We start from the raw sequence: 22,717 nt of genomic DNA, 5'->3' as shown, positions 1-22,717 counted from the left end.
CCCCCGTTCGCTACTCATTTCTTGTCTCTTCCATTACAGCGCCGGTGTCTCAGTTCACAATGAAGGGAGCAAAATGTCGCCTCCGAATCTGTTACAGGGCCTTTTCCTAGAAGACCAGGGAGCTGAAGACAAAGTAGGTTTGGGTTCTTTTCCTTGGAGGTGTCCCCAGTGGTGGCGGTGGAAGCTGGGCCTCCCCAGAGGGCCACGTGGATGTGGGCAGCTGTCTCTAGGGGTGGGGGAGGATCATTTCTGCCTCTCTCAGTTGCCCTTTTGGCCAAGTGCAGCTGCCCCATTAGGCACCAAGGCACCTGCTGGTCATGAGGGCAGAGAGGATGGGTGCCCATACATGCTGTTGGGTTGACACCAGGAAGTCAGGGGCTTTGACCCCTGCCAAATTCTTAGCCAGACTGGGTCACTGGAAACAGCTGTTCACAAAAATGGATCTGGTAGAGGCCCCTGAGTTACTAACCTAATGCCCCCAACCCCTACTTCTCTCAGCCCTGCTAACATCACACAGGCTGGGCGCCTTCCCTCAGGACCCCCCAGGACTGGGCGGGGTAGGGGCAGAAGAGTAAGGTTATGGAGTCAAGTTGGGCCTAAAGGATTGGAATTCAGATATCTTCAGTGGTCAGGCAGGCAGGTGAGGGGAGGGCGGTAGGGAGCAGTGGGGACTGGTGCTCCAGAACTGATGCCCCATCAGGTGTGGCGGCCTCTCAGCTCCCGCTCATTTGGCCATGTGGGAAGAAGAGCATGTTGTGGCTGGAGCTTCTGATTTTTCAAAAGAGGTTGGAAATCTGGCTTTTAATGTGAAATCTCACAATTTAAAACACTTGGGTTAGACTTTTTTTTTTTAATCTCCATGTCAGCCAAACTGAATACATCTTTGATCTTTGTGTCTGACCTGGCCCATAGGACAGCTGTTTCTTCTAATTTGGAGCATGGGTCAGAGAAGTTAGGACATAGGAGTGGAGTCTGTCGGAGCCAGAGAGGCCTCACTGGCTGGCTGATCACCCCCAGTTCCCAGGCCCTGCCCCAGGAATCCTCCTCCTACCTTTGGGCCCTTCAGTCCCGTTCCTGCACTTGTGGGCTCTTCCCCGGCAGCTGTGGTTCTCCCAGAGGTGCCTGTGAGCCTCTGTCCAGGGCTTGCCTTCTTGAGGCCTCCTCTCTCCACAGACAAACTTGCAGCCTGGAGTCTGACCACATCTGGGTGAGGTCTGCCGAGCTTTTCACCTAAGACTCTGGGGGGCGATGCTGTGACTCTAGCGGCTCCGGGGGCCGTGGTGGGCCGAGTGGGCTGATGCACACAGACCATGAATCAGGAGCTTCCGGGGCGTCTGAGATGAGTCGGGGAGGACGGGGGCCACAGCCTCCTCCCGCCTCCTCTGTGCTGAGATGTGGAGCTGGCGCTGGCAGTGCCCTGGCCTCTCATGCCTCCGCTTCCTCATCTGCACAGGCCAAATGGGAAGTGACAACATGGGCTCCGGAGTCTGAGGGACCTGGGTTCAAACACGGGTCCACCACTCGCTTTGTGGCTGTGTGAGCTCAGAGTTTCTCAGCTAGAAAAATGGGGATGATCCTTCTGTCTTAGTGTTCTGTGCTGTGTAATGAACCACCACACGCTGAGTGGCTTAAAACAATGCCATTTTTTAATCTCATCGTTCTGTAGGTCAGGAGTCAGGCCAGGCCTGGCTAATCCTCCGCTCAGGGTCTCACCAGGTGGAAGGCACCTCGAATACTTCTGGTGCTTCAGATCACTCTGCCTTCCTTTTCTGCTTTTCAGGGCTCACGTGATTCCAGGGGACCCACCCGGCTAATCCAGGATAATCTCCCCATTTCAAGGTGAGCTGGTTAGTGACCTTAGTTCCATCTGCAGAGTTCCCCTTGCCATCTGAGTTGACGGCCGAGAGAGTAACATTGGTGGTAGAGATCATGAGAGAGTGGTCAAATTCTGCCACCAACTGCAGCCTCTCAGTGTGGTTGTCAGGATGAAGATAACCCTGCCCAGCTCCCGTCCTCCCTCTTTGAGAACCACGGTGTGAGGTTTTGGGTTTGTTTTTATTTTTGGCCACGCCACGCGGCATGCGGGATCTTAGTTCCCCGACCAGGGATTGAGCCTGGGCCCCTGCATTGGGAGCGAGGAGTCTTAACCACTGGACCACCAGGGAAGTCACATTAGGTATTTAAATACAGAGGATTCCCTGCTACTGCATAGACAGAATGGGCGGTGGGCATGTTCCTCACAGCCACCCTCTCAAGAAGCTAGCATTGCCCCCATTTCCAGATGTGCAAACTGAGGTTCCCAGATGTCAGGTGACATATAAGTGGCAGAGCTAGGTGTGAACCTGTCCCTGTCTCAGCTTCACATAAGAGTTTGTCATCTCACCACTGGCCCAGGTCCAGAGCTCCTATATCCCCTGGAAGTTCATCGAGTTCTCTTGAGAGGTTTCCACCACGTGCCAGAGATTTACCTGTGATCCGATTTCTCTGGTTCAACTCAGGTCCTGGCATTTGGGTGTCTCTGGGAGTCCCCAGTGGATGACTTAGGTGTGTGTTTCATGGTGTCACCTGCTCCTTTCTTCTTTTTTTTTTTTTTTTAATAAATTTATTTGTTTTTATTTTTGGCTGTGCTGGGTCTTCGTTGCTGCACGTGGGCTGTCTCTAATTGAGGTGAGCGGGGGCTACTCTTCGTTGCGGTGCGCGGGCTTCTCATTGTGGTGGCTTCTCTTGTTGAGGAGCACGGGCTCTAGGCACGCGGGCTTCAGTAGTTGTGGCACACGGGCTTAGTTGCTCCGCAGCATGTGGGATCTTCCCGGACCAGGGCTCGAACCCGTGTCCCCTGAATTGGCTGGCAGTTTCTTAACCACTGTGCCACCGGGGAAGCCCTGCTCGTTTCTTCTTGATGGGATGGCCAGGGTGCCACTATCACAGCCACTCCTGGGTGTCATCGCTTTTACCGGACACCTCAGCTGACACTCAGGAGCCGTCAAATGGTCAAGACTTCATGGGGGTCCTTTTGAGAAATGGCAAAGAAAGTCCCCCTGCAGCTCTTCTCTCTCCTCCTTGAGACACTGGCCTACATTGTGAATCCTTCCTTCCCCAAAAGAAGACAAGCACACACGTCCCAGCCTCCCCTGCAGGTACCAGACCTGATGCCCACAGTCAGATGCAGTGCACAGGATTCGCATGCCAAAGTGGCATGTGAGTCCATGGTTGGAAGGAGAGTGATGCTGTGTCGCATGCAAGCTCTGGCCCTCCCAGAGTCGGCTGTTTGCCACAGAGTAGAGTTTGCTATTTGCAACAAAGTGGATTCTGTTATTTGCAACAAAGTGAAGTCTGCTCTTTGCCACAAAGCAGCTTCTAGATTTGCAGTTAGGAGTCCTGCCTGGTACCTGCTCCTCCGTGGGACCGATTCTCCCGCCTCCAGCACACAGTGTTACCATCCACTGCAGAGCCAAACCCCTCCTTCTGCTTTACCAACAGGAGCCCAGTATTGTTCAGGCGACAGTGTGCCCAGATCCGGGGGATGGACTGTGATCAGTCTCAGGCTGTCACAACCCCCCTCCCCCCCAGTCCCTTTTTCAAGATATCCAGGGATATCTTGCCAGGGAAAAAGAGGTGCTTCTCAGGACTTTTTATTCCCTGATAATAAGAAATCCCCTCTTCTTGCTTAGCCTTTTCTTACCCTGAATAGGGTTGTGTAAAGATGAAATGCTTGGAACTGTAGCAGCTATCTTGTGGCCATGAGGCAACAAGCTTAAGGATTAAAAAAAAACAAACAGTGAGGATGGTGATGGTCCTTGAAGACATTATCTAGACATTAAACCACTCCCAGCAACTGTTTACCTCTAGCCTCTTTGTTACGTGAGAAAATGGAGCCCTTTGTGTTTAAGCAATGATTAGCTATTTATTCTTTATTTGAAGTTCAAAGCATTCCTAACTGATACAGGCACTCTAGCAGTGTGGCCTGTGCCCAGGGGTGATTGAGAGTTGGTGCTGAGATAACCCCTTTTGCTTTTTTTCAGGTTGAGTGACAGATTCCACACTGAACTCAAAATCACGCTCTCCAAAGGTAAGGCCTCGTTTTCCTCAGGGGTCAGTTTTCTCCCAGGAGATGCCCTATCCCTCCCCCACCTGACAAGGAGAAATGCCAGTACCGTGCACCCTACCCTTGCCCTGCTGCAGACTCGTGGTGTCTCATCAAGCCTCCCCAGTCCCTGGTGAGGCAGGCATGATCACCCACCCTCTACAGACAGGGGACATCTGGGGTCTCATAGGCAGGATGTGGGGATTGGCTCCAGTTCTCTATGGCACAAAGCCTGGGGTCTCCCCACTCCAAGGAGAGTCTCTCTATTTGCATCAGAGCCAGGGGTGCAGGGGCTTCTGGGACAGTGGATGACCAGACAGGGTGGGAGCTTCTGTGCAGCAAGCTGGGTCCAGGTTGGGGAAGCCCACGACCTCCCAGCATAGCGGTCAGGTTTCTGCTGCAACGTTGCTGTGTGGCAGCCCCAAGTCTCAGCAACTTCCAAAATAACCACCTACTTTTCTCACAGCTGGGTCAGTGGATCAGCTGGGCTATTTCTGCTTGGGGTTGTGGGTCCAGATCATTCTGAGACCAGAAGCTACCTGGGGGTGCTCTTTCCCAGGGGACAGCATGGGGGCCAGAGGCCAACCACACAGGTGCTTTGAAAGCCTCTGCCTCAGTCAGGTCTGCTCATGTTCCAGCGGCCCCAACAAATCACTCAGCCAAGCTCTGCATAGGGGGCAAGTGCGTGTACTCTGCCCTCTCTGTGGGGTGGCCCTGTGAGCTCACGTGGCATAGGGTGTGGCTGTGTAGCCCTATGATGGGTCAGGGAGAGAAGAGTCAGGATCAGCAGTTCAATCTACACACAGATCCCAAGGGCCCCTGGGTGTCCCCAAAGCCGTGGGTGCAGAGATCCCCACAGGGCAGGGCCTCAGCAGGGACAGGAGGGCCAGGGTCCCTGCCTTGTGCCTGAGCTGAAGATTCCCCAGTCTGTGTCTCAGAGGAGGAACTTGGAGCTCTGGGAGTCAGAGTGTCACCTGAGGTCACAGGGCAACCTCCTGCCTCTGTCCACCTCACTGCCATCCTGAACGCAGCGGGGAGGGGAAAAGGGGTCAGGCTCACCTTCCCTGGGTTCAGCCCAGGGCGCCTACCTCCCTGGGGAGGACGAGCCCCTTTCTTTTATCCCCATGCTCAGCCTATGCCCATTTCCCCCCGAGACACCAGGACATGGAGCCTGGAACTCAAGGATTCCGATTGCATTGCATGGGAGACCTCTCAGTGCTTGTTTACTTCTGGTGGCCCCTGAGCTGGCCTGGGGACATATTTTGTTTGCCTCGATCAGTATTTTGTTTATTTGAATGGAGCCAACACTAAAGAATCAGAAAATTTCGCAAAGAATTCGGATTTGATTTCCATTTCTTTTGAAAGAGCAGCAGACTTGACAACACTGGGCCCATTTTGCTGCAGGGCAGGTTGGCTGGTGCTGTGTGGCGCCTCCCCCATCCCCCACGGGTCATGTGCCCCGGCCCCAGTCCCCACCACTCCCTGCTGCCCTAAACCCAAAGAGGTTCCCTCATATTCCACATTGGTCTTTGAGCTGCTGGCGCATGCGCTGTAACCTCTGGTTTAATCCACTCCCCAGAGGCCCAGAGAGGAGAGACACCTGCCCAGGGTACACAGCCCATCTCAGGCTTTTGTTTCTCTTTCTCACTTGCTGAGTAAGAACTTCACCTGGATTCCAAAGAGCAATCCCTCTGTGGGCTCCAAACAAGGATCCCAGACGGTGCCGCCCACCCCAAGCAAAACGGTTCATGTCATGGTTGAAACTCAGAACACCTCTGACGTTGCTACCCTGAGAGCACAGCCACTTTGAGGGGAAAATCTAGACTGAGATGAGCTTTGGGAGATGTTACAGGGACCCAGGTCCCTGAGTTACATAGGGAATCCCCCTAGATCTACAAAAATGGAATACTAACGGCTGATATTTATATAGCAATTACTGTGTGTCAGTTAAACTTCCTATTAACTCAATCTTCACATAAACCTTGTAAGGGGAAAGGCACCATTTTTATCCCCATTTTATAGGTGAAGAAGCTGTAGCACAGAGAGGTTAAGCAACATTCCTAAATTTGCACAGCTTATAAGTAGTAAAGTTGGGATTTGAACCCAGGTTCTCTGGTTTCAGGACTTATAGTTCTTAACCACTGACATATCCTAGAGGAAGTACCTACTGAGTTGGCCACTTTTCCTGTAATAACTCATTTCACCCTTGGACTTGCCCAACAAGGTAAGGTTGAGTTTGGCTGTGAGAGACAGAAAAATCCAAAAAAGAAGTTGGTTTCTACTTTATACAGATGTAACTTGGAGGTTTTACGGAGCCTCCAGGGTCAACTGAGACTCGGGCTTCTCCTCTGCTGTGTTGCCATCCTCATGTGGTGTCTTCTCATTAAACAGGATGACTGCTTGAGTTCCAGCCATCACACCTTCAACCCAGTTTTTAGGAAGAAGAAAGGGACAAAATAGAACTAACCTTGTTCCTTTAAGGACACTTCTTGAAAGTTTCATAAGATATTCTACTTGCATCCCTTTGAGCAGCACTTAGTCACATGACCACACTTTGGCCTGGAAATAGTCTTTATTCTAGAGGGTTATATGTTCAATGAAAAAATCAGTTCTATCATTAAATTTAAAAGGGAGAATGGATACTGGGAACATTCAGCATCATCACTGTGTTTTTTACAGATAAAGAGACTGAAGCTCAGAGAGGTGAATGACCTTCTGGCGGTCACACAGCCAGGAAGAGGTGGAGCCTGGATCTTCTGTCCCTGGGCCCATTGGAGCAGGTGGGCTCCAAAGATATACTCTGCCGATTTCTTAAGGGGTGAGGAGGACTGTGGATATGTGCATAACCCCCTCTACAGACCCCGGGAACACCCAGTGCCAAGGTCCTGCCAGCCAGGCAGCCTTGTGCCTGCAAGCCCTGGCAGCCTGTCTGGGCCCAGATCCATCACCCCGGCACCAACCATGCCCTGGGCCTGACTCCATCCATCCCTCTAATGCTGCATCGACTGTGCTCGGGCATGTTCCTGAGGCGGCCTCAAGAGCGCTGAATAATTCAGTTCTGCATAATGGGATAATGAATTTACTGACAACCCAGTGTGGTCTTGGTACTTACATTTCAAGAAATACTGACTCCCTAGGCCTGCTCTGCAGGCTGGAGACGTACACGTGCCAAGAAACTGTTGCCTTTACTTGCCTCGTGAGGTTCAGGCTTGAATGAATGGAGACCCTACTTTGGTCTCACTGATTCTTAAACTGTTTTGGCTAGTGGGGAGCCTGGGGGTAGGGGGACTGTCTGGTTGGAACTTTGGGGTGAGGTGGAAGTGAAATCACAGAAGCTTGGACATGCAGAGCTGGAAAGGACCCCTTGGTCCTGCATACCCATTTTATGAACCGGGAAACTGAGGTTGTGGCAGGGACGGGCCTCTGCTCCTGCACACTGTGTTCTGTGGCTGGGAACGCCGGGGATGCCTCGGGACTCCGGGGAGGAGACCTGCTTGTTTTCCTTCTAACCTGCTGGTTTCCCCGTCCCCCAGCTGCTGAAGGTTGCTGCTAATGACTCCCAGCTGCCCCTTCGCTGGAGATGAGCCCTCAGCCAAACGAGAGGCGTCCCCCGGAAGGCCGGCCCACCCTGCCTTCCTTTCCCGACCTGGGCAGTCGATGGCTGATGACCGGCTGATGTGGTGCAAAAGACCACCCCAAGCCTCAAGGTAGGACAAACTCTGTGATGCTATTAGGGGTCCAATATCCTTGGTGGGACTGTGGCTTGACCCCAGCTGAGACCGTGTTCTGGCTTAGCTTTTACCCCTTCCCTATCCTGCTTCCCTCACTCCCTTTCTCCTCAGGGCCTCCCCAGACCCCATAACTCATCTGAATGGGAATCCCTGACTCAGGCTCTGCTTCTGGGGAACCCTCCTGAGACAGCTGCGTTTCCTGGTCTGAGCCCTCCTTTCCGAGGACTCCTCCCAGAGCACTAAGAAAGGCTCAGGGCCGCTGGCTCTGCTGTGTGATGGTGAGGAAATCACTTCTCCACCCTGAGCCTCAGTTTCTCCTTTTGTATGGCTGGGGTTGGGGGAGCCTCTCTCAGATCCCTTCCAGCTCTGAAGGTCTGTGATATGACCTGAGGTGCCAGGAAGCCTTCTCCTTTCTTAACTAGCGCCACATGTGCATGGAGTCCTACCATCGGGGACTTTTCTCTGAAGGCTTTTTCAAAATACAAAAGCATCTGAGACGAGAATGAGTTTCACGTTAGGTGATCATGCTGCAGGGCAGACTCTCTTAAGGTGGGAATCCTTGCATCACCTGAAGGGGTGCTTATTATTAATATTTCCCTTCCCTTCTTCGTATTTCTTTGAATGTGGTATGTGATGTCTGGAGCTGCAGCAACTATCTTTCAATCATGAGGAAACAGCATGAGATGTAAACAATAAGCTAAGGAGAGTGAAGCAGAAATATATAAAGAAACTGATTTTCACTGGCATTTCTGAATCATTGTACAAAACCTGAAAACTACCTCTAGAATCTCAGTATGTGAAATAATTGTCTTTATTGCTCAAGCAAGTCCTGGTTGAATTTTCTGTTATTTGCAGCCCAAAGCATTCCAAACAAATCAACAGTCTTTATCTCACTGAATCATAATAACAGTCTTTTTAAAAAATTATTTATTTATTTATTATTTTTGGCTGCATTGTGCCTTCATTGCTGTGCACGGGCTTTCTCTAGTTGTGGTGCGTGGGGGCTACTTTTCATTGCGGTGCGCGGGCTTCTCATTGCGGTGGCTTCTCTTGCTGCAGAGCACAGGCTCTAGGCATGCGGGCTCAGTAGTTGTGGTGCGCGGGCTCTAGAGCACACACTCAGTAGTTGTGGCGCACAGGCTTTGTTGCTCTGCGGCATGTGGGATCTTCCCAGACCGGGGCTTGAACCCGTGTCCCCAGCATTGGCAGGCGGATTCTTAACCACTGCACCACCAGGGAATTCCATAATAACTGTCTTTTAAAGTAGGGATTATTATTATTGGCTCAGAGAGGTTAAGTGACATAGCTAAGGTCACACAGCTGACAAAGGGCAGCATCCTTTTGGGCAGGAACTTTCAGGTTGGGAGGAATTTTGATTATTGATGAAAATTTAATTCCTGTCTCTGTTGTGTGTGTCCTATTGTAGCCTGACCACTGGGAATAATCTCCTTCCTTCTCCATTCTTGTCTTTGGTCGTTCTCTCCCAATCCATCCCACCCTAGGTCTCAGCTTAGAGACTCGGCAAAGGTCCCTTGTGAGGTGGGGAGAAGGGGGTGGCAGGTAGCCACTGTCCATTCCTTCATGGAGTTTTCCAAACGAGTGTGGCCAGATTCTGGTACCAAGGACGAGTGGAAGGCTGAGCCCATTTTGGAGTGATTCTGGCCTCTAAGCAGCCCTAGACTCCTGTGTGGGGGTTACAGTGAAAGAGAGAGAGAACGCAGACAGAAATAGAGAGATGGAAGGAGAGGGAGAGAGAGGCAGAAGTCGAGCAGGAGGAGGGTGAGAGGAAGGGAGAAGAGAAGGAGGACAGGTTTTAGAGATAAACGTCGAGACAAACGTGACAGTGAACCTCAAGTCAGACACAGGCTAGTCCATCACCCCGCCCCCGCCCCCGCCCCCGCCCCCGCCCCCGCGCCGCAGCTGCAGCCTCTTCACTGTGTAACGGAGTAGACTGGGGCCCCTGCCTCGCAGGGCCGTCGGCAGGGATGGCTCAGCACGGGCCTGGAGCAGGCGCTCCGCCAGTGGGTGCTTCTTTCCCACCCAGACTGGTCTGATGGTTTGGTTGCTGCTCTGAAGGTGGAGGGAAGATGATGTGACCTCAGGTGAACCTTGGTCTCACCTCTTCTGGAGAGCAGTGGCCTCTTGGAGAAAGGGGAGCAGCGTTTGTGTGTATGTGTATGTGTGTCCCAGACTAGGTGCTTTCAAGTTATCAGAAGGCTGGGTATTTTGTTTGACGGGAAAGTGGCCTCCTGGACTAACAGCAATACCAGAAACGCATTTGTCTCCTGACCAAGAGGGTGGGGTGGGGTGGGGGGAGATTTTTAAAGAGCCATCAGAAGGAAGGGAATTGGGGAGCCACAGCTGGGGTTAGCTGCGGGGAGAGTCAATGCTCCAGACTCCGAGACTGAGCTCCCAAACCTCGGGGGTTGATGTGTGTGTGTGGAGCCCTCTCTGAGGGGCCTCCCGTCTGCCCCAGATTAGTGAGGAAGGCAGGGACAGAAATGGCCCCAGACTAAGGACGAAAAGAAGGATCTCTGAGTGGCGGGGTGGAGGGGGGATGAATTGGGAGATTGGGATTGACGTGTATACACTAATATGTATAAGATAACTAATAAGAACCTGCTGTAAAAAAAATAAATAAAACTCAAAAACCAAAGTATTCATAAAAAAAAAAAGAAGAAGGATCTCTGTCAGGAAAACAAAGCACCTGCGGGTGGTGGGCAGCAAGGACCCAGGGGTCGCCTTTGGCTTGGGTGCTCTCTGGGCAGGGTCTGACCTCCAGGTCCTGGCGTGGAGCCTCAGCTGAACGAGTGAGCCCTGGGCTCTGCCAGGCCTGGAGGCTGTGAGCAGGATGAAGGGAGCGGTACTCCAGCATCAGCTGCGGGCTCCGGGCTGGGGCAGGTGGGGGGGCTCTTCTCCCTGGCTCACGCCCTGCTCCCCTGGCTTAACTCCTCATGCCTGTCAGGGAGGCAGACAGTGCTGGATGTGCCCCTGACTGAGCCGGTGCAGTGGCATAAAAATGTGACTGAATCCTTAGACCCTCCTCTCATCAGGAGGTGGGGTCTGTGTCCCCTCGCCCTGAACTGGGGCGAGCCTCCTTGAACAGAATGTGATGGAAGCGATGTTCTCTGACATCGCTTGGAATGGTTGGAAAAGGCCAGGTAGCATCTCCCAGGTTCTCTTGGGAACTTGCTCTGGGAGCTGTCAGCTGCCCTGTAAGAAGTCCATCTCTGCGGAGGCCGCCTTGTGCAGGGATCACAAAGAGTGGGAGAGATGCCTGAGGGGCCCCAACTCATCCATCCCCAGCTGTTTGAGTCTCCCCTGCCCCAGATATCAGACATGTGCATAAGGAAGCCTTTGAGATGACCCTAGTCTCAGCCACCAAATGCCTGCAATGCATGACAGACCCAGAGTGAGAAGCTGCCTGCAGTCCAGGTGACCTCCGGGTTCATGAGTGGAAGACAAGATCATATATGAGTTTGCTAGGGCTGCCTAGGTAACAAATGGCCACAAACTGGGCAAAACAACAAAAATTTATTCTCTCAGAGTTCTGGAGGCTAGAGTCCAAAATCGAGGTATTGGCTTGTTCCTTGTGAGGGCTCTGAGGGAGAATCCCTGCCTTTCTCCTAGCTTCTGGTGGTTGTAGGCAGTGCTTGGCTTTCCTTGGCCTGTAGGTGCATCACTCTGGCCTCTGCCTCCATCTTCGCATTGTGTTCTTGCTGTGTCTCTGTGTCCAAATCTCCCTCTTCTTATAAAGGACACCGTCACATTTGATTAGGGGCACCTGTACTCTGTATTATCTCATCTTGACTAATTCCATCTGCAATGACCCTATTTCTCAAATAAGATGACATTCTGAAGTACTGAGGGTTAAGACTTTAACATATCTTTTGGGGGGACATAATTCAACCCATGACATATCGTTATCATTTTAAGCCACTATTTTGAAGTGATTCGTTATGTAGCAGTAGTTACTCAGAACATGAGGATTAAAGGATGGCTAGGGAAGCAACTAAAGCATCAGTGGAAATGTAATTTACCAGAACATCCTTCTAGGAGGCTATACTGTATGTGGTTGGGATAATTGATTTTCTAAGTAGCTTGGGGTCGGGTCTGGATCCTCCCCACAAAAGATGGATGTTCCAGCAACAACATGTGCTTGAATAATAACAGACAGCTTCCCTAAAGCCTTCTAATGTGGGAAAAGAACTTGAGTTTTGCTTTGTATTCCTCCCCCTTAAATAAATGTTGAATATTTACTTAAAGAGAATCAATGTGATTATTAGAGTGTTCCTGGCCTCCATATATCTCAGCATGGCCTTGTTTATTAACACCTACCCTGTCAGAGCACTGATTAACCGTGGGCTACAGTTGCCTGGTTAAGTGTCTGGTTTCTCCATAGACTGGAAGCAACCCTAAGAGCAGGGACAGGCTATGTCTTGTTCTCTCCTGAATCCCCAGCACAGTTCTTGGCACATAGTAGGTGCTTAATAGTTAGTCTCTGAAAGCATGGATGTTGGAAAAGGAACAAAGGGACTTAAAATCTATATGATGATTAAAGGTATACAAATATATCAGCTACAGAACATCTAAGGATGCTAGAAAAAAATATTTTTGAAATTTGAAGTTCTTTTCTGTTAATGGAAGAGCCTATAAGCAAATAAGGGAATTATGAGAGGCCAGGAACAAATTGGAAACATCAGTCCAGGGAAGGAAAGACTGCTGGACACCCTGAGGACTTCTACCTTGTTGGGCAGCCTACAACTTCCACACCTTGAGCTTCTGTGGCACAAGAAAGACAAGGAAGAAGCAAGGGATGATAAACATGACCAGGAAGACTTGAAAAAGAACCAGACAGAGGTTCTAGGAATTTAAGTATATCACATACAAAATTTAAAACTCAATGGAACAGTTAAATAGAATAGACACTGCTGGAGAGGGAATTAGTAAACAGGAAGATAGATTTGAAAAATTATACATAATGCAGTACAGAAAGAAAAATGAAACTATGAAGAAGAGGTTAAGAGACATGGAGAATGGAATGAAAAGCTCTAATATATGTCTAATCAGATATTTGGAAAGTGATTATAGGAATAATGGGAGAGAGGTATTATTCAAAGAGATAGCAGCTGAGAATTTTCTATGATTATTAAAAAATATGAATCTTCAGATTCAGGAATTCCAGTGAATCCCAAAAAGGGTAAATAAAAAGAAGTCCATACAGAGATACGTCATAATCAAATTAAAGAATATCAAAGACAAGTAGAAAAAAAGAAAAAAAGACAAGTAGAAGATCTTAAAAATACCCAACAGGAAAAAACTTTGTTGTTCACAACTTCTCTAATTAGAAGAAATTAGACTAATGGTGATTAGTTATAATACTATAAATAGTAACAATGAAAAACAGAATAATGATGACTTCAAAGGGCTTTTAAAATTCACACCAACTAGGGACTGTATACCCCAGCCCCTAATAAGACTGAAATAATTTCTTAAAGGATAATTTATCTTTTAAGGATAAATGTAGATCCTAAGTATGTGCTAAAGAAAATTGAAAACATATATTCATACAAAAACTTGTACACAAATGTTTATTGCAGCATTATTTATAATAGTGAAAAAGTGGAAACAACCTAAATATCCACCAACTTATGAATGGATAAACAAAATGTGGTATATCCATACAGTAGTGTTACTTGCCATAAAAAGGAATGAAGTTCTGATCCATGCAACAACATGGATGAACCTTGAAAACATTATGCTAAGCAAAAGAAGTCAGACACAAAAGTTCACAAATTGTATGATTTCATTTATATAAAACGTCCAGAATAGGCAAATCGATAGAGACAGAAGGTAGATTTGTGGTTGCCAGAGGGTGGAGGGGAATGTGGAGTGACAGCTAAGGGGCGTGGGGTTTCTTTTTGGATGATGATAAGTTCTGGAATTAGATGGTGGTGATGTTTGTTAAATCTTATAAGTACACTAAAACCACTGAATTGTACACTTTCAAAGGGTGAATTTTTATCGTATGTGAATCATATCTCAATAAAAATGCAAAAAATAAGGGTAGAAATAAGGACGTTTTCACTTACAGGCATACCTTGGAGATGTTGCAGGTTTGGTTCCAGGCCACTGTGATAAAGCGAATATTGCAATAAAGCAAGTCACAGAAAAGATTTTTGTTTCCCAGTGCATATAAAAGTTATGTTTTGGGAATTCCCTGGTGATCCAGTGGTTAGGACTCGGCACTTTCACTGCTGAGGGCCTAGGTTCAATCCCTGGTTGGGGAACTAAGATCCCACAAGCTGCGTGTCGTGGCCAACAAAAAAAAAGTTATGTTTACACTATACTATGTTCTGTTAAGTGTGCAATAGTATTATGTCAAAAAAGTGTACATAGCTTAATTTAAAAATATTTATTGCTAAAAATGCTAACCATTTTCTGAGCCTTCCAATGAGTTGTAGTAGTAACATCAGAGATCACGGATCACAGATAACCATAGCAAATATAATAATAGTGAAAAAGTTTAAAATATTGTGAGAATTACCAAAATGTGACACAGAGCAATGAAGTGAGCAAATGATGTTGGAAAAATGGCGCAGATAGACTTGCTTGATGCAGGGTTGACACAAACCTTCAATTTGTAAAAAAAAACACAGTAATGAAGCACAATAAAATGAAGCTCAATAAAAGGTATGTCCGTTTACTATAACTGAGAGAATTTATAAACAACAGACCCCCATTCAAGGAGTTTCTGAAGGATGAGCTTGAGAAGAAAAATGATCTGAGGAAAAAAGTCTCAGATACCAGAAGTGATGATGAATTGAGAAAATAATAAAAATATGGGTAAATCTAAACAAACACACTGATTGTCCAAAACAATGTCTATTTTGTGGGGTTAAACAGGAGATGGAACTAAAAGCCTGGACCGTAAGTATGATAAATGGAATTAAAGCTTTCAAAGCACTTTGCATTGTTCAGGAGAAGGGTAAGATATTGATTAACTTTAGACTAAGTTAAGTTAGGTAATAATTTCAAAATGCTAAGTCACCAATAAAAAAAAATAGAATGTCTATCCTCTACACAGTAGAAGGGGGAGAAATGGGATGAGTAAAAAACCTCAATTCAAAATAATGCAACAAAGAAGATGAAAATAAATCATTAGGAAGCAGGACAAATTAAAATAAAAACAAAACAGAAACAAGATCATAGAAATAAAGTCAAATATATTTGTAAGCTCTATAAATATAAATAGACTGAACCCTCCAGTTAAAATTATATACTCTCAGATTGGACTGAAAAAAGAATAACCAAATGCTGCTTACATGAGACATGTCTAAAAGCGATAAAAAATTGTAAGTAAAACAGTGAAAAAAAATCAGAAAAATATTAACCAAAAGAAAATTAGCATAGTTATATTACTATCAGACAAAATAGAATTTAAGGCAAAAAGGCATCATTAGAGATATAGAGGGTCAGTGTATGAAATTTAAATTTACCAGGAGAAAATAGTAGTTCTAAATTCATGGATACCTAATAATGTAAGTCCCTTATCAGATATATGACTTGAAAATATTTTTTTCCCATTCTGTGGGTTGTCTTTTCACTTTATTGATGGTGTCCTTAGAAGCACAAACGTTTTCAATTTTAAGTTCAATTTATCAATTTTTTTCTCTTTTTTCTCATGCTTTTAGGGTCACATCCAAGAATACTTTGCCAAATCCAAGATCACGAAGATTTAACCCTATGTTTTCTTGTAAGAGTTTTATAGTTTTAGCTCTTACATTTAGGTCTTTGATCCATTTTGAGTTAATTTTTGTGTATGGTGTGAGGTAGGGTTCAACTTCATTCTTTTGCATGTGGATATCCAGTTGTCCTGGCATCATTTGTTGAAAAGACTATCTTTTCTCCATTGAATGGTCTTTACACCCTTGTCTTTATACCCTTGTCAAAAGTCAGTTGACCATAGATATATGGGTATATCTGTACTTTCAATTTTAGTTCACTGATCTCTGTATCTATCCTACTGCCAGTACCACACTATCTTGATTACTGTTGCTTTGTAGCAAATTTTGAAATCATGAAGTGTGAGTCGTCCTACTTCATTCTTCTTTTTCAAGATTGTTTTGGCTCTTCCTGGTCTCTTGTAATTCCATGTGAATTTTAGAATCAGCCTGCCAGTTTTACAAAGAAGTAGCTGGGATTCTGACAGGGATTGCATTGAATCTGTATTCAAGTCTCACATCTCTTTGCAAAGTGAGTGTATCTCCAATCAACTGGTCCACGAGAGTAGGACCAAAGGATGTTCCTGACCAAGCTGGTCTGGTGTGACCCCATGTATGTGTCCTCAAGAAGCTACGTTCAGTGTGGGTATCCCTGGGACTGAATGTGTGCAGTAAGAGTGTAAATGACTGAAATAGGAAGCCAACTCTTCAAGACCTTTCCAAGGTTGTCCTCATGACTGTAGTAATGGATGATCTTAGGTTGGGTCCCCCAAGAAGCAGACCTTGAGGCGAGGATTCGTGTGAAAGTCATTTTGTGGGAGGTGGTCTCAGGAAGCTCTGGAAGGGGAGTGAGGAAGGTGACCAAGGAGGGGAGAGAAGTCAGGAGTGTGTGCCTAACTGAGCAGGTCGTTGCTATGGGCATCTGGGGCTCAGTCCCACTGAGGACCTCTGTGAGAGGGTAGAGAACAGGGTTTCTCAACCTCAGCACTATTGACATTTTGGACTGAATAATTATTGGTTATGGGGTGCTGTCCTGGGTGTTGTTGGATGTTTAGCAGCATCCTGGCCTCTACCAGATGCCAGTAGCAACCATCCAACCAAAATGTCTCCAGATATTGCTCCATGTCCCCTGGGAGTGCAAAATTGTACCTGGTTGAGAATCACTGGTATAGATTTGTCTCAGAATTGTCCCATCCAAGAGGAGAGAAGGTGGGTGGATATATACACCAACTCCCAATCATTGTTGTTAAGGCTGCTTCTGAAGGTGTCAAATCCCTGCACTTTTGGCCTGTCCTGAGGGTCTCCCAAATCCTAGGCCAGAGAAAGCTCTCAGGCAGCAGAGAAACTGCCCATAGTAAGAAGCCACCAGCATGCATGGAAATAACGAGGGCTGCAGGGATGTGGGCCCCCATAGTGCAGCTACCTGGATTATGCTGTGTGAGGCTTTGGAGACCCCAGCTCCTTCCCAGATCTGCAGCTTGGCCTGGACTTCCACGTTCCTGGGGCTTTGCGGGTTCCACTGCATCACTGTGTTGAAACCAATCCACCCCCGAGCAAGGCTTTAGCCCCTCAGCTCACTTCCTAGTCTCTGCATCTGTCACTGCTCCTGCAGGATGAGGAAAGATGACTTGCGAAGACTGATAGAAAAGACCTAAGTGATGTTGTTTCCCCAGGTGGAAGTCACTGGTGGGAAAGTTGCTCACAGAATTCCCCTCCTCTTCCCGTCTCAGCTCCTTGCACCCACTAGAGACGCTAAGGATGTTCTCCTTTTTCAGCATGCTGTGTGGCTTTGGGCAATCACACCTCCTCTCTGGGCCTCAGTCTTCCTTCTATAAAAAACACGGGCCTGCTGGGGGTGGACCAGATGACCTTGAAATGTCCTTCCATCTCGCGTGGCTGCTGAGAGCCCTGGGAGGCGGTGGGGAGTCACCAGGCAGCCAGAGCCTGGGGGCCGGCTGGAAAATGTGACAGCTCGGCCCCAGTGTGTTGCTGGCCTCTGATCTCCACTGTGTGCCCGATACTCTGGGTCTGGTCACAGCCCATTGCGGCCCCTCGCTCACTCAGGAACATCTGCTACAGCATTTACCACGTTAATAGATTAGCTTTGAGAATCGGGCAGGTGTTTTCCACCCAAGCCAGAAAACATCAAAATCAGATTGCTCTCCAAGACTTTCCGCACAGGCAATCGAGTTAGAATGACTCGTACGGTCTAACAGATAATAAAACACACATAACATTTGCTTTAAGGTACAGGCAGGGGTATTTTGTCCCGTGCTTAGGAGAAACAAAAACTCACTCTATTTGGGAATAGGGTAATTGAATACAGATGGGAGGAGGTAAATGAAAGAATTTAGCAAATATCTCAGTGGAATAGCTAATGGGAATGAGACAGAATAGGAAATTAAAAATTATTCGAAGCAGATGGACCATTCTTTGAGTTTTTAAAAATTTATTAGGGCCGTGAAAAAATGTGTCTGTTTATTTTCTACGGCCATGAAATTAATGACTTGGTGAGTTTTGCTTGTGCAATTTTATGACTGCCATGTCATCTGTCATAATTTGGGGGCTGTTTGATATAGATTTATGAATGTCCCCAGCCCCGCACCCCTCCCTGATTTATTGGCGTGGGTCAGACATGAATTAGGCTGTCCCCTATCAAGGGAGCAATGCCAATGGCAGCGTAACCCCACAGGCCCTGGGTGGGGGGCCTTGGGGGATTCTCAGCCCAGAGGTGAGTGGAAAAGCCATGGAGGAGCTGTGGGAAAGGGGTAGGCCTGACCTGGCTGAACTTCCTCTGCAGGGATGACCCCAGCCTGCCCGGGCTGGGGAGGGGGTGCTGGGAAGGGGTTTCTTGCAAACGGTGGGGAGCAGGAAGCCAGCCTGGGCTGCTTGTGCTTGGCCGGGAGTGAGGTGAGGGCTGTTGCTGCTGCTTCAGCCCAGCCCAAGGGCCACCTGGCTTCCTGTCCCTTCAGCCCCCATAGCTGGGCTCATCTGTCTCCAGACCTGAAGCTCAAGGAAGGAGAAGAAAATTCACAAATTGGGAATCTGTGTGCCTGGCTCATGCTGGGGGCTTACATGCATCCTCTAGATGGTGGTTAAAATAGGGCTTTACAACCAGCAGATTTGGGTCCAGTTTCACTCTGATTCTTCCCAGCTGTGTGGCTTTGGGCTGGTTACTACCCTTTCTGAACTTCTTTCCTCCTCTGTAAAGTGAGAATAGAAATGCCTAATGGAAGGGATGTTTTGAGGCTCAAAGGAGATAATGTAACATCCCAACACAGAGCAAAGTGCTGGTAAATGGTAACTCTTATTATTATTAATAAACATCTTGAGGTGGATATTATTATTTCCACCTGACAGATGGGGACACTGAGGCTCAGAGAGGTTAAGTGATTTGTCTGAGGTCACGCGGTTAAAGGGATGGAGCTGGGCTTTCCGCATTGATTTGCTCTTTCTTCCATAACTCTGACACCCAGCCTATTCTGAACTGAGAAACTCCAGACCCCTGGGGGCACAGTTCAGGGCTCCGGACACATGACTGTTCTCTGCTTCCTCTGCCTGGGCCTGGCCTGTTCCCTACCTGGCCTAGGTGTCCACTACAAACTTAGTCCCGGTGATCAGTCCCTTCTGCTGCTCGGGCTCCCTATGGGAACAGAGAGCCTCTTCTACACCCCATTGCTGGGGTAGCTGGGCACCTTGTCTAGGTGTGGGTGGGCGAGTCTGTCCATCCTGAGGACCAGGAGCATCCCAATCCCCTACCTCCCTCCCCCGACCCCAGCTCCCGGAGGATGCTGCAGTGAGTGGGGCTCGAGGGCCCCTCAGGCTAGGGAGCTCTCTAAGGGCAAATCCCTGCCTTGGCCTGAAGTCTCGGTATGTGGTGTGTGGCCTCTGGACAGGCTGCGGGTAGCTTTGAGTCCCACCTGAGCTCTCTTCTCCTTAGCCCCACCTGTTCCCAAAGTCCAGGCCCTTTCATGCCTCTCTCAGCACCTCCAAATTACTAACAGTAATAACTCCTATTTCCCGAGCACCTGTGAAGGGCCGGGCACTGTGCAAAGTGACTTGTTCATACAGTCAGCCATTTATTCCTCCATTGTTTCAATATTTATTGAGTGATTTCTGTGTGCCTGGCACTGTCCCAGCACTGGGGATACAGCAAAGAATAAAACAGATATGGTCCCTGCCCTCACTGAACTTAACATTCCAGTAGGGAAGATAGGCATTCGGTAAACATATTACTCTCTAATGTGTTAGGTAGACGTAAGGGCTTTGAAGAAAATTAAAGCAGGGTAAAAGATAGGAAAGGAGGTGGTGGGCGATGAGTGGTAGTAGGTGGTGGTGTCTGTTTTTTTTTTTTTTCTTTAATGTGTACACTTTATTGAAATGGTCTCAAGTCAGTGTACAGGTAAGCCTGGCTACCTCTGCACCTCAACCTGCTCCCAGGGGGACCAAGAGCCTTCATACATCTCAAGTTGGGGGACAAAAAGGGGGGCCATGATGGCTGACCATTCAAAATAAAACAAACGAATAGAACAAGTATTAAAGCGAAGATTAAAAAAAATTGTGGAGTACATAATTTACACAAAAGCAGTGCTATCACCCTCCCCCGTGTGGACTCGGGCGAGGACTGGCCCTTCTCCTCAGGGAGAAGCGGGGCAGCTTTTGGGAAGGCAAGGGACTTCCTGTAACAATGCACCTCACGATACTTGGAATGACTATTAAAAAAAATAATAACAATGTACAATCAAAGTCCTCGGCTAGGGGCTTCCCTGGTGGCGCAGTGGTTGAGAGTCCGCCTGCTGATGCAGGGGACATGGATTCGTGCCCCGGTCCGGGAGGATCCCACATGCCGCGGAGCGGCTGGGCTCGTGAGCCATGGCTGCTGAGCCTGCGCGTCCGGAGCCTGTGCTCCGCAACGGGAGAGGCCACAACAGTGAGAGGCCCGCGTTCCGCAGAAAGTCCTCGGCTACCTTGTAGAACTTTGGGGATGCTCCATCCAGCCAGCTGCTGTCACCTTCACCGTTCCAGTTTTTAAATCCTGAGTCAAGCGTGTGCGCGCGCACACACACACACACACACACAAATCAAAAAAGACAACAACAACAAAAAAACAGATAAAGCCATGCCAGTCTCATCTCGTTTTCTGCACGAGTTAGGTTTTGTCAAGAAAAGGGTGTAATGCAACTAACAGTCCACCTAGAAGCATTTGCGGTCGACGTTGGAGGGGCCAGACTCGTACTCCTGCTTGCTGATCCACATCTGCTGGAAGGTGGACAGCGAGGCCAGGATGGGGCCGCCGATCCACACGGAGTACTCGCGCTCAGGGGCAGCAATGATCTTGATCTTCATTGTGCTGGGAGCCAGGACAGTGATCTCCTTCTGCATCCTGTCGGCGATGCCTGGGTACATGGTGGTCCTGCCAGACAGCACCGTGTTGGCATAGAGGTCCTTGCGGATGTCGACGTCACACTTCATGATGGAATTGAAGTTAGTTTCGTGGATGTCACAGGATTCCATGCCCAGGAAGGAAGGCTGGAAGGGACCCTCAGGGCAGTGGAACCGCTGGTTGCCAATGGTGATGACCTGACCATCGGGCAGCTCGCAGCTGTTCTCCAGGGAGGAGCTGGAAGCCACGGTGGCCATCTCCTGCTTGAAGTCCAGGGCGATGCAGCAGAACTTCTCCTTGATGTCACAAACGATTTCCCGCTCGGCCGTGTTGGTGAAGCTGTAGCCACGCTCCGTGAGGATCTTCATGAGGTAGTCCGTCAGGTCCCCGCCAGCCAGGTCCAGATGCAGGATGGCGTGGGGGAGGGCGTACCCCTAGTAGATGGGCACCGTGTGGGTGACCCTGTCACTGGAGTCCATCACGATGCCACTGGTGTGGCCAGAGGTGTACAGGGCTAGCACAGCCTGGATGGCCACATACATGACTGGGGTGTTGAAGGTCTTGAACATGATCTGGGTCGTCTTCTCACGGTTGGCCTTGGGGTTCGGGGGGGCCTCAGTCAGCAGCATGGGGTGCTCCTCGGGGGCCACACACAGCTCGTTGTAGAAGGTGTGGTGCCATATCTTCTCCGTGTCCTCCCAGTTGGTGATGATGCCCTGCTCGATGGTGTACTTGAGGGTCAGGATGCCTCTCTTGCTCTGGGCCTCATTACCCACATAGGAGTCCTTCTGGCCCATGCCCACCATCACGCCCTGGTGCCGGGGTTCCCCCGCGATGGAGGGGAAGACAGTCTGGGGAGCATCGTCGCCCGCAAAGCTGGCCTCGCACATGCCAGAGCCGTTGTCGACCAGGAGTGCAGCAATATCGTCATCCATGGCGAACTGTGGGGAGAACAGGACCATGAGCCAGGGGTCAGGTGGGCCGCCCTCGCCCTACCCACTTCCCTGGTGTCTGTTTTAGATAGGCTGGTCTAGGAAGACCTCTCTGACACGGTAACATTTTTTTAATATATAATTTTATTTATTTATTTTTAAATTTTTATTTATTTATTTATTTTTGGCTGCGTTGGGTCTTTGTTGCTGCACACAGGCTATCTCTAGTTGCAGTGAGCGGGAGCTACTCTTCCTTGCAGTGTGCGGGCTTCTCATTGTGGTGGCTTCTCTTGTTGCGGACCATGGCCTCTAGGTGTGCGGGCTTCAGTAGTTGCAGTACACGGGTGCGTAGTTGTGGCTCGCGGGCTCTAGGGAGCAGGCTCAGTAGGTGTGGCTCACGGGATTAATTGCTCTGTGGCATGTGGGATCCTTCTGGACCAGGGCTCGAAGCCATGTCCCCTGCACTGGCAGGCGGATTCTTAACCACTGTGCCACCAGGGAAGCCCTGTGGTAACATTTTGAGCTGAGACCGGAAGGAAGTGAGCTATGCATATGGATATTCAGGAAGAGACTTTCCAGGTATAGAGAATAGCAAGGGCAAAGGCCCTGAGGTGGGAGGATGGTTGGAGAGTCTGGGAAAAAGCAAGAAAGCCAGAGCAGAATAAATGAGGAGGAAAGTGATTTTAAAGTCCATTATCTCATTTGAACCCTACCACAGTTCCCCAAGGTGGGCGTTATTAACCATAGTTTTCCTGATGGGGATACTGAGACTCAGAGAGGTCAGGTCACTTGGCCAAAGTCACACAGCAGAGAAAGCTTCCAGCCCTGTGCCTCTGTGAATTTTTCCCGCTGTACCACATTAC

The 22,717-nt window shown here is 48.7% G+C and overlaps 1 long non-coding RNA gene and 1 pseudogene across 2 annotated transcripts in view; one reads left to right on the top strand and one right to left on the bottom strand.

The window, feature by feature from the left end:
- LOC132498127 (uncharacterized) overlaps positions 1 to 22,717 on the top strand; it is a 70,286-nt gene that overhangs the window by 2,345 nt on the left and 45,224 nt on the right. Inside the window, exons 2-6 of one of the 2 annotated variants that reach the window (XR_009533736.1) lie at positions 40 to 133; positions 1,781 to 1,839; positions 4,023 to 4,069; positions 6,764 to 6,864; positions 7,618 to 7,791. This is a non-coding gene — a long non-coding RNA (uncharacterized LOC132498127). Of the gene's footprint in view, positions 1 to 39; positions 134 to 1,780; positions 1,840 to 4,022; positions 4,070 to 6,763; positions 6,903 to 7,617; positions 7,792 to 22,717 lie in introns of both variants that reach the window. The other variant, XR_009533737.1, reaches the window with a different exon arrangement.
- LOC132498032 (actin, cytoplasmic 1-like) lies at positions 20,733 to 21,857 on the bottom strand (annotated as a pseudogene).

Source organism: Mesoplodon densirostris, chromosome 1 (genome assembly GCF_025265405.1).
Source record: "Mesoplodon densirostris isolate mMesDen1 chromosome 1, mMesDen1 primary haplotype, whole genome shotgun sequence".
In the NCBI taxonomy this organism is placed as follows: Eukaryota; Metazoa; Chordata; class Mammalia; order Artiodactyla; family Ziphiidae; genus Mesoplodon; species Mesoplodon densirostris.
This window is presented reverse-complemented; position numbering and strand designations above follow the sequence as displayed.